This window comes from Mytilus californianus, unplaced genomic scaffold (assembly GCF_021869535.1).
Source record: "Mytilus californianus isolate M0D057914Y unplaced genomic scaffold, xbMytCali1.0.p SCAF_17, whole genome shotgun sequence".
NCBI lineage: Eukaryota > Metazoa > Mollusca > Bivalvia > Mytilida > Mytilidae > Mytilus > Mytilus californianus.
This window is the reverse complement of record NW_026262659.1, coordinates 4,423,423-4,435,595: the sequence shown is the minus strand read 5'-3', so window position 1 is coordinate 4,435,595 and position 12,173 is coordinate 4,423,423. Positions and strand designations below refer to the sequence as shown.

Here is a 12,173-nt window from a genome sequence, read left to right as displayed (position 1 = left end):
CTAGCGAAATATTGCGTTTATTTTCATCATTTTGTAAATATTTTAAACATTCTTATATTTACATACTAAATAGTGTGTTAAAATTACATTGTTAGGCAATCTCTATATATATATATATATATATATATATATATAAGTCTGAAAATTACACCCAACAGTGTTAGAATTAGACTTTTATGCTGACAAATTTTTGTCCCTCAACGGGATTCGAACTCACACCTTTGATACACTACAGCACCAATCGCTTAGCCTCATGTCCAGCGCTCTAGACCACACGACCACATCCGCTATATAAAAATATAACTTCAATAGTCGTAGTGTTACCTTGTCACGTAAGGCGAATCTAGAGATATATATATATATATCATAGGTTTGAACGTTGTTTTCAATTTAGACTTTTATATATATATATATATACGTCTAAACATATGACAACTTTATGACAGACATTCTCCATTGGATAATACGTGGTTATTCAGGGCTAATACCGTATTATATATATAATGTGTCTTAAATTTAGCCCAACAATGTAAGATCTTCAAATTTGCAAACACAAAATATATATATAACACTAAGGCAGATCTCAATCGACTGACCATTACAATCATAGACCACAACACTGCTTGGTCTAGGGAGGATAGATTCGCTCGGGAAAGATTTTGGATAAGAAAATTAAAAACTGGCACCAAATGGGATCATTGAAAAGGTGTAGCTCTAATTCGCGCAGTACATTTCATTTTGGTTATATTTCATATTACTACGCAGTCTCTGTTGCTATCCCTTTACCTTTGTCAACTCTAAATTCTAGCAATTTTAGAAATGTACTAGTTCATATAGCACATTACTAATTTGTTAGTGCATATCTATGCAGTCTCTGTTGTAAATACCTAACCTACGTCATTTTTGGATAAGAAAATTAAAAACTGGCACCAAATGGGATCATTGAAAAGGTGTAGTTCTAATTCGCGCAGTACATTTCATTTTGGTTATATTTCATATTACTACGCAGTCTCTGTTGCTATCCCTTTACCTTTGTCAACTCTAAAATTCTAGCAAACTGCTGAAATTTTAGAAATGTACTAGTTCATATAGCACATTACTAATTTGTTAGTGCATATCTATGCAGTCTCTGTTGTAAATACCTAACCTACGTCATTTTTATGCCCCACCTACGATAGTAGAGGGGCATTATATTTTTCGGTCTGTACGTCCGTTCGTCCGTCCGTCCGTTAGTCCGTCTGTTCCGCTGCAGGTTCAAGTTTTTGGTCAAGGTAGCTTTTGATAAAGTTGAAGTCCAATCAACTTTAAACTTAGTACACATGTTCCCTATGATGTGATCTTTCTAATTTTAATGTCAAATTAGAGTTTTGACCCCAATATTACGGTCCACTGAACATAGAAATTGATAGTGCTAGTGGGGCATCCGTGTACTATGGACACATTCTTGTTTAAATTTTAGAATTGTACATGCGTTGTGTTCGGTTTTAATTGTATAAATTTCAAGATTGTTATAGTTAAATCAGAATAGATTGATATGATTCTTTCTACATCATAATCATATTGAAGAAGGATATCTGTTATCCGAAATATTTATAGGTAATTACATATAATGTTTCTTTTTTTTTAATATTGGTGTTGTTTCGTACACTTTTTAGGCGTTTTTATATATATAAAATGACTGAATAATATCCAACGATAAATCTCACGGAACGATTGATCATATAATTATGATTCAGTACACTACAAAATATAATATATAACCAGTCTAAACGGGTACAACATCACCAAAAAATAACAATAAAATGAACAAATGTAACTATAAATATTTCGGATAACAGATATCCTTCATCAGTATGATCGTGATGTAAAATGAATCTTATCAACCTATTATTATTATCAAACTATAGCAATCTTGAATTCTATACAAACAAACAGTTTTACCAGAACGCCCCGTAAGATTTATCGTTGGCTATTATTCAGTCATTTAATATATATATATATATATATATAAACAAGTCGAAATTGAAAACAACGTTGAAACCTATGATTGCGTTGGATAAAAACCGCAATTTTTATACGTGTGCCTGCAAAACAAATTTCTTGGTAGAGGGGTCTAAATACAGCACAAACAACATTTTCCAAAAGACCAAAAAGTGAAAAGTATATTTTAACAAAACGCATTTGACTAACAGGTCGAACAACAAATGTTCTTAAACCCTGCTGACTGCCATTGGCGATTGCCAAATAAACGGATCACCGATGTAATAAATGGATCTTAATTATAAATTTAATACTAAACATAAAAACAATAAACTTGCGGAAAAGATGATATACCGCAAACAAAAGTTGCAAAGGTTTTTGTACACCATATCCGGATTTCGACAATTTATGTCTCTTCAGTAATGTTAGGAATCGAAACGGTATTTGGAAAGCCATACAATTTACCTCAATTTAGGATAGACTCTTGCATTTTGAGGAGTCAAAATAGGATGAACGGATCATATAAACCCGAAGGCAAATATAATACAAGCCCAAACGAAAAAATATAAACAAATCTAAATTAAAAACAACGTTCAAACCTATGATTGCGATGGATAAAAACCGCAATTTTTATACGTGTGCCTGCAAAACAAATATCTTGGTAGAGGGGTCTAAATACAGCACAAACAACATTTTCCAAAAGACCAAAAAGTGAAAAGTATATTTTAACAAATAGCATTTGACTTGCAGTTCGAACAACGGATGTTCTTAAACCCTGCTGACTGCCATTGGCGATTGCCAAATAAACAGATCACCAGATGTAAAAAAAATAGATCTTAGCTATTAATTTAATACCAAACAGAAAACAATAAACTTGCGGAAAAGATGGTATACCGCAAACAAAAGGTGCAAAAATTAGTACACCAGATCCGGATTTCGACAACTGATGTCTCTTCAGTGATGTTATAGGAATCGCAACGGTATTTGGAATATATATAAGATTTATTTAACTGATCACTTGTCTCATATTACCGCACACACTTAAACAGGATATACTATAGTTCAGTAACATCTACATAACTTTAAAGAGTTAATGAGGTTGTAATAAATATAAAAATTAGAAGATGTGGTTAAGTTTCTTTTGCGGATAATTTATGTTCTACACAGTTTAGAGTATAAAGTAATAGAAAAATCAAAATATTGCTAGTGTGTTAGATACATTATACTGGAGATAGCAAGGGAAATCAATCAGAGCTCAGTTACATTTCACTATTTTAAAGCTTTTGATCAGTACATTTGATTTTTATCACCATGAACAGAAATTATTCACCAGACCAATACTGTGTTGAGAAAAGTGCTGAATCATCACGATAAGTCAAACTGATGGGTACTGATAAAAAACTTTATTCTAGGAATCCAATATTAGCTATATTGTATAAAATGCACCAAACTCTAGTTCTTTTGTATTTGTTTTAACCTTTCGCAAAGATTAGTTCAATAAGAATATTTAAGGCTTGCATTTATTAATTATTTTTTTTATTATTAGTATTATCATTTTTGTCTTTTTTTGTGATTCATACCCTGGGGGCCCTATACTCTGGAATAAAAGATATTTGTATTTGTATAGGTTAATAACACCAAAGTAACATCACAACGGATATTTCTGCACTTTAAAAGTGTCCAAATTATATCAATTAATTCAGTACCAATTTTTGATTTTTACAAGTGTCTGAAGGAACTCCGACTCATATGAAAATACGAAAAGGTCGGCCACGAGAGGTGCACAGTTGGTTCCGAATTCCGAATACCTGCTCACAGCCACTTGTCTCTGAATGTCCTTAATTAAGGTATATAGGAATTGTTTTTAGAGACAAGTGCCTGTGAACCTGCTGGAATCTTCTACCTCCATATTCAACAAATATGTTGTACGTATACGACAAATATGTTGTCAATGAGAAACTCTAGCATATTGATCAATTGTTCTACATAAGTGTAGCACGTTTTATTTTCGGACTAATTTTTAATAAAATATGTAGAATTCTGTCTTTGGGTTAATGTTTAATTGACGTATATATATATAGAACATAAAAGAAATTATTAACAAATTCAGGTTCTAACTCCCGCAGGCAAAGTTGATTTAAATGAATTTACCAATCTTTTAAGATTCCGTTTTTTCATATAGCTCCTGCCGTTTCTTTGTATAAGTATTTATACATCCCGTGTATTCAAATGTTTAGGTTTGAGCTTTTCTGATGAAGGTTAATCCATAAAAATGCGTCAGACTCACTGAATTTATGAAGTGTTATTTTCATTTGAGATAAACCAACAGACCAAAGGGAACATGCAATTTCCAAATGACATTGTATGCTTTTGTTTGATATAAACCTGAAAGGAGAATTAACCTTTTTGATAGAGTTGCTGACTGTTTTTCAGTGGAAAATTATAGTAAACATCAATGCATAATATGTGCGATACTACGCTGGGATTTTTTAAGATATCAAATAAAATTTATATGAGCATAATTACCGAGCTTTTGATAGATGATGTCACGAACTTTATGGTCACAAGCCTTCCAATTGATATTTTATAGTGTGTTTTTCTATGTTGTGATGTTATACTATTGTTTCAGAAAAGGGAGAAGGTTTGGTACCATTAAAACGTTTAATCCCGCTGCAAATGTTTGCACCTGTCCTAAGTCAGGAATCTGATTACAGTAGTTGTCGTCTGTTTATGTAGTTCATACGTGTTTCTCGTTTCTCGTTTTTATATAGATTAGACCGTTGGGTTTTCCGTTTGAATGGTTTTACACTAGTAATTTTTTGGGGCCCTTTATAGCTTGATGTTCGGTGTGAGCCAATGCTCCGTGTTGAAGGCCGTACCTTGACCTATAATGGTTTACTTTTATAAATTGTAACTTGGATGGAGAGTTGTCTCATTGGCACTCATACCACATCTTTTTATATCTACATACTATTAATGTAACATGCATTTAGTCAGAAGATCTTGCTCCACTAGTGGTACATGTTGTGTTGCTCATGACAACTGATGATCGGTGATAATCACATTGAATTTCGTAGATGTCACAAACCAGGAGAAAGGGATCGGATTGTAGTAGATGTCACAAACCAGGAGAAGGGGACAGGATTGTAGTAGATGTCACAAACCAGGAAAAGGGGGCCGGATTGTAGTATATGTCACAAACCAGGAAAAGGGGAAAGGATTGTAGTAGATGTCACAAACGAGGAAAAGGGTACAGGATTGTAGTAGATGTCACAAACGAGGAAAAGGGGACAGGATTGTAGTAGGTGTCACAAACGGGAAAAAGGGAACAGGATTGTAGTAGATGCCACAAACGAGGAAAAGGGGACAGGATTGTAGTAGATGTCACAAACCAGGAAAAGGGGACAAGATTGTAGTAGATGTCACAAACGAGGAAAAGGGGACAGGATTGTAGTAGATGTAACAAACCAGGAGAAGGGGACAGGATTGTATTAGACGTCACAAACCAGGAAAAGGGGACCGGATTGTAGTAGATGTCACAAACCAGAAAAAAGGGGACCAGATTGTAGTAGATGTCACAAACGAAGAAAAGGGGACAGGATTGTAGTAGATGTCACAAACGAGGAAAAGGGGACAGGATTGTAGTAGATGTCTCAAACGAAGAAAAGGGGACAGGATTGTAGTAGATGTCACAAACGAAGAAAAGGGGACCGGATTGTAGTAGATGTCACAAACGATGAAAAGGGGACAGGATTGTAGTAGATGTCACAAACGAGGAAAAGGGGACAAGATTAAATTGTAGTAGATGTCACAAACGAGGAAAAGGGGACGGGATTGTAGTAGATGTCACAAACGAGGAAAAGGGGACGGGATTGTAGTAGATGTCACAAACGAGGAAAAGGGGACGGGATTGTAGCTGATGTCACACACCAGGAAAAGGGGACAGGATTGTAGTAGATGTCACAAACGAGGAGAAGGGGACGGGATTGTAGTAGATGTCACAAACGAGGAAAAGGGGACGGGATTGTTGTAGATGTCACAAACCAGGAAAAGGTGAAGGATTGTAGTAGATGTCACAATTGGGGGAAAGGGAACAGGATTGTAGTAGATGTCACAAACCAGGAAAAGGGGACAGGATTGTAGTAGATGTCACAAACCAGGAAAAGGGGACAGGATTGTAGTAGATGTCAAAAACCAGGAAAAGGGAACAGGATTGTAGTAGATGTCACAAACCAGGAAAAGGGGACAGGATTGTAGTAGATGTCACAAACCAGGAGAAGGGGACGGGATTGTAGTAGATGTAAACAGACCAGGAAAAGGGGACGGGATTGTAGTAAAATACGTTACTTTAGAGGTATCAACTTCGTTCTACTTATTTTGTCATCAGTAAGGTTATTATTGTCAGTTAAACTTAGCTGTGTAAATATACAAACATTTATTGAACGTTAAGAGAGTAAAGGATCAAGGTTTTTTAAAATTGTTTTTCATGTTGTCTATAGCCAGGAAAATCCTTAACAATTTACCGACGGTTAACTACTGCTTTTTTCATTCAGAAGAATGTTTTTTTTTTTTATCTTTTATTTTAATTGAATTAAACTGAATTAATTAAATGTTTTTTTTAATAGCAGTTATCTATCCAGTTGCTAGCCAGCCATCAGTTATTAATTATAAGCCCTGCAACAACACCAGTTCGGTCCACATTGGTTGGGACTCCACGCACATCCTCCTCTTCCGTACCCGTAAGTTATCATACTAATTTTCCCAGCATCAGGTTGATTATTAAAAGGGTTAATTTGAAGTTCTGCATGTTTTTTTTTAATATTGATTGCATCAAAACAGGCAACACTGAAAAGAAAAATACATAATCGTTGTAGCAAAGGCATTCGGTTAGCAATAGCAATAGATACAACTACCAAGCACTTCGTCAAACTTACCCAGCATTCTGATTGAAAAAATATCTAATCTCCTCATAAAGTGTCAGAAAAGCGATTCGGATATACGGAATTATTAAAGTGTTATTGTCATTTTCCAGCATTGAGTTGATATAACTGCTGGTGGACTGGTGCTGGTGTTCCCCGCGGGTATCATAAAATCAATAGTCAGTGCTTTGGTAATGACATGATTTTTTACGGACTTTCTTATATTCTCCGTTTATAAATTAAGAAATTTTGGAGAAACTAGGTTCAAACTCCGTCAGGCAATATTGACCTTAAATGAATTTGGCCAAAATATTTTTGGTCCCTTTTTGTCGTATAGATTTCCCCGGTTTTAGGTTTTATACAACCTTGGTTTTGTCGTATAGATTTTCCCGGTTTTAGGTTTTATACAACCTTGGTTTTGTCGTATATATTTTTTCGGTTTTAGGTTTTATACAACCTCGCTTTTGTCGTATAGATTTTCCCGGTTTTATGTTTTATACAACCTTGCTTTTCCCGGTTTTAGGTCTTATACAACCTTGCTTTTGTCGTATAGATTTTCCCGGTTTTATGTTTTATACAATCTTGCTTTTCCCGGGTTTAGGTTTTATACAACCTTGCTTTTGTCGTATAGATTTTCCCGGTTTTAGGTTTTATACAACCTTGCTTTTGTCGTATAGGTTTTCCTGGTTTTAGGTTTTACCTTGGTTTTCAAATGTTTAGGTTTGAGTGTTTTTGATGAAGGTCAATCAAGAAAAACGATTTAGACGTACGAACTTATTAATCACTGTGCTTCAGCCCAAGATGGCGGTCTCTAAACTCGTTGATATATAATTGATACAAAATCTACTTTTTGCGACGTATTTCATACACTATGTAAATATTTATAGGATTCTTGAATAAAGAAATCACTTACCATTACCATAAATTTGTTAATTTTGAGTTCATTTTAGCGCAAGGCCAACTTTAAAAATGCATAAGATGTCCGTAACTTTATGGTCAAAACTAATCAGACTGTCCGTAACTTTATTTTCGAATGTGGGTAACTTTTGTTTTCAAAATGGTAAGATTGATAATTTCAACAATTAAAGGACAATAAACACTATCAAATCCCGTATTTATTACCTAGTTTTATACTATTACGATATGCGTCAAAATAACCAAGAGAAAAGAGAACATAGTAAAATCAGACCCGAGTTTTACGGATTTACCGTTGTTTTTTTCAATTTATTCCCGATTTTCGGATAATATGTTGATAGATTAATCCAGTAAACCTGTTTAGCAGCATCCAAAGTATATTTTGCAGAGTGTTTACATAAAACAAGATCTGATGGTACGGCGAAATTTATCTTTCATTCTTCTGGCTTTATCGATTGTTCACTGTTGAGTCCTTGACCCTTTAGCCGCGGGCAAAATTGATACCTTTTCCATTAAATAATTTCCGAATTGTTAGCCAAAAAAGTATGGTCTCCACTATACCTAGTGTTATGAAAAAAAAATGCCAACATCTTAAAGCCAATAAATGGAAGGCTATATTGTTGAACAGGTGTCCGTTTATAACAGCAATTAAGGTAGATTTAAAATCTTCTAAACGTTTCATTGACCTCATGGATTCAATAACACTTGGTATCAAAGCGTAAATATCTTCTTCAGGGGTCTGGACAGCTCCGTCTATGTATTTCCGCTCAGGATTGACATCTGAACTTGTTCTCTTAAAGGTGATTTTCGTATGTTCACTTTTAATGTATGGTTTAAGGCCTTGAGTAATTTGATCTGAAATTTGTGATATCTGCAGTAGGAAGTGGTGAGATTTATAAGCTGCATGTCCTGATTTTTCGTCCAAAACTTGTTTCCTTATGCTAAAGTTTGAAGTTCCATTGTGTTGGCTGATTGAGTGATAAACATGGTATCTATGAAATAAACTAACACATGTAATTTAAAAAAAATCGAGTTTATTAGCTGGGTACAATACCAGAAATCATGGTATTCACAAAAGAATTATATCATACTAGAAATCTACTTTATTTCTGATTATATATTCGATACAATTTCTATAATATGTTTAATTATTACACGAAAACCGATTCTTAGAAAGTTACAGCTGGGACTATTATACTATAATATATATTATGTCTCAGGTTACGGACATCATGTTAAAGTTACGGACATCCCGTTAAAGTTACGGACATCCCTATTGGTATAATGAAAAAAGTTACGGACAAGTTGTTTTCAAGTTACGGACATCCTAAGTGTTTTCGAAAATCGTAATGTGATCGTTTATTTTGCAGTATTTAATCATCTTTTATGTTTAGGTGTTTCCCTAAAAGATTGATACAACTTTTTAATTACTGAACATTTGTGTTGTGTTCATTGTATTGTTATCATATAGGAGAGAAGTTTCTTACCGAAGCCAGGCAGCTCCATCTTGGGCTGTGGGTAACTTAAGTTACCCACAGCCGTTTAAGCACAGTGTTAATGTTATTTTCATTTACCAACACTGGATCGATACCAATACTGGTACACTGTAACTAACATGATTTTTAACAAACTGTTCTTAAGTTCATCGTTAATAAATCAAGAACATATTGCAAAATTAAGATTACAACTCAATCATTCAAAGTTGACTTTAGATATTTATGGCTATTTTCTTTGTCCCGTTTGGTTAAATAGCTCTTTACGTATTTAGGTCTTACATTTTGTATACATCCGTGGCTGATTAATGTTCTGGTTTGACCTTTTTAAGATGGACCCATAAAAGCACTTCCGACGAAGTTTGTAGAGGGCTATTTTCATTTTCAGTGGGAGGAAACAATTTAATTGAAATTAAAATGGTTGTTTTTCATTAAAAAAAAAAGCTGATCATGGCAAATAATAAACAGATATCTACTACTGTAACATAAAAACTGCTACTTTTACCATTGTACTTATAACTTACTATCTCCTTTGATTTCCTATAGCACTCAGCATATCATCTTTTGCATTTTTGCAGATATCGTTACAGGTAGGTGCAATTCCTCCACAATCTCGCCTAATAGCAAACACAAACGCTGGAGAGCTCAGGCGACTTACACAGTAGGTCTGAGCCATCTCGTCAAAATAGTTGTAACTTAATCCATATCCATTAATGAATGGCAAAAGTCCTTAATAAGATAAACGAGGTAAATGAAAACATGAAAATAAAAATGTTTCATTTACGCTTGACCGATATAAACATGATAAACGTATAGACAAAGCTATAAAAAAACATCCGTCACATATTGAATCATATTTGGCAAATCAGCCATGATAAATAACCTATTATTTTCAAATGTTCAATGACACGAATTAACAATGAGAGTTTATATTGTCTGTTTGAAATTATATTCATATTTCAATTAAAATAATTTAAAATAGGGGAAGAATGTGGAAAGTAAAGTAACTTACCAATACAAAAGGTGTTCACCAGCAGAAAAATATAATGCATTGTGTACTTTTAAAAGTGTTTCATATGAAATAAATCGCAGAATTATCAGGCTTCCGCTGCAAAGACAATCACAGTAATGAAAGAAATCTTTAGAATGTTTAAATAGTCTAATGTCACATGTTGTATACTATCTCCGCCTTCTTTTTATTATCGATGATCAATAATGATGTTAAAAAACACTATACTAATTCAACATATTTGAAAAAAGCTTTTAAGATCATCAACAAAAAGTACAAAAACAATCTAAACGAATTTACGACAGTTTCGATTAATTAAGCATATAGATTTACACTTTCAAAAAATAAAAGAAACATGATATAATTGAAAGAGTGCAAAATTAGAAGATGACATGTTAAATAGAAAAGATGATTTAATCAAGAAAAGCTAATAGCTCAAGCAGCACAACGACGCAAAATTCAAACACAAAGCGTAAATATAATCTTACAGACAATATGTCAATTAAGCAACAAATCTTGCAAAAGATGTATAATGGCTGTTTTTAAAACGAAATTCATTCTGTTGAAATTACTAATAACTTTGATATACATATTTCATACATATCCTTTCAATTAGAAATACAAAAATTTTATATGGGTATCCATACATGCAACTATTTCCATTAACAAAGTAGAAAGACGCAATAACATGTACATGAATATGATTGTCAATCTGTTCCCTAATTGTAAATTAAATTTGATGTTATGTTGCTCAATGTTTAGTTATCTACATGTATATGTAACAGTTATATTTTGTTGTTGTTGTTTGTCTTTTTGTTGTTTTATTTTTTGCCATGGCGTTGTCTGTTTTTATTGGATTTTTTTACTCTACTTTAATGGAGTCCTAATTTATCAAAAGACAGCCAAAACACCTGTAGAAAACTCAAGCATGCACACATGCATGCAACACGTACGATGTAAATACCACATCAAGCTAAATCTGAGTATGACAAAAGGCGCAGCTCATACGTCAGAAAGCGGAATCGAGGAAGGACAGCCGAATGCAACGTTAACGACACTATGAGAATTAATACTTTGTACAACGGAGTACACATACAACAAATACAACCGAATACAGAATACACCTACATAAAATACATTGAAATACAACTGCATCAAGCACAGCGAAATCAGCTGCAGCAAGCACAGCGAAATACAGAATACCCATGCAGAAAGTACAGCGGACCACAGAATACAAAAGAGAGGCGAAAGATACCAGAGGGACATTCAACTCATAAGTCGAAAATAAACTGGCAACGCCATGGCTAAAAAAGAAAAGGACCAACAGACAAACAACAGTACACAAAACACAACATAGAAAACTAAAGATTGAGCAACACGAATCCCACCAACAACTGGGGGTGATCTCAGGTGCTCTGGAAGGGTAAGCAGATCCTATTCCACACGTGGCACCCATCGTGTTGGTCATGTTAGTACAAACCCGGTGATAAGTCTAATTCGGTAGGTCACATTCTCGGAAAAAGAGACTGGATTATAGTTACAACAATTGGAATATATCCGTTGTCATCTGTGAAACGGATATTCCATAACGGTCAACCAACTCGTGATGGTGTCCGTAAAACTTACGAAGGGATGATTTCGACTTCACCACTTGGAAGTCTTGGTTTAATAGCTTCCTTGTGAGCAGCAACCCTCTATCAAGAAAATCATGATAGGAAATACAAGCCCTGGAATATCGTATCAACTGGGAGATGTATACTCGTTATGCAGGCGCTGCTGAAATATTGCTACATAGAAATGGAAAGTTCACAATTGGGAAGCTGAAATCATCTCTTTTGTCGTAAAGTTTTGTTTTCA

At 34.1% G+C, this 12,173-nt stretch overlaps 1 long non-coding RNA gene across 1 annotated transcript; it reads right to left on the bottom strand.

Moving 5' to 3' along the window:
* Window positions 1–6,549: 6,549 nt before the first annotated feature.
* Window positions 6,550–10,442, bottom strand: LOC127726274 (uncharacterized). Its single transcript, XR_007993474.1, has 3 exons — window positions 10,320–10,442; window positions 9,832–10,036; window positions 6,550–6,825 (listed from the first exon to the last, which is right to left on the bottom strand). It is a non-coding gene; the product is annotated as an uncharacterized LOC127726274 (long non-coding RNA).
* Between the last annotated feature and the right edge of the window lie 1,731 nt (window positions 10,443–12,173).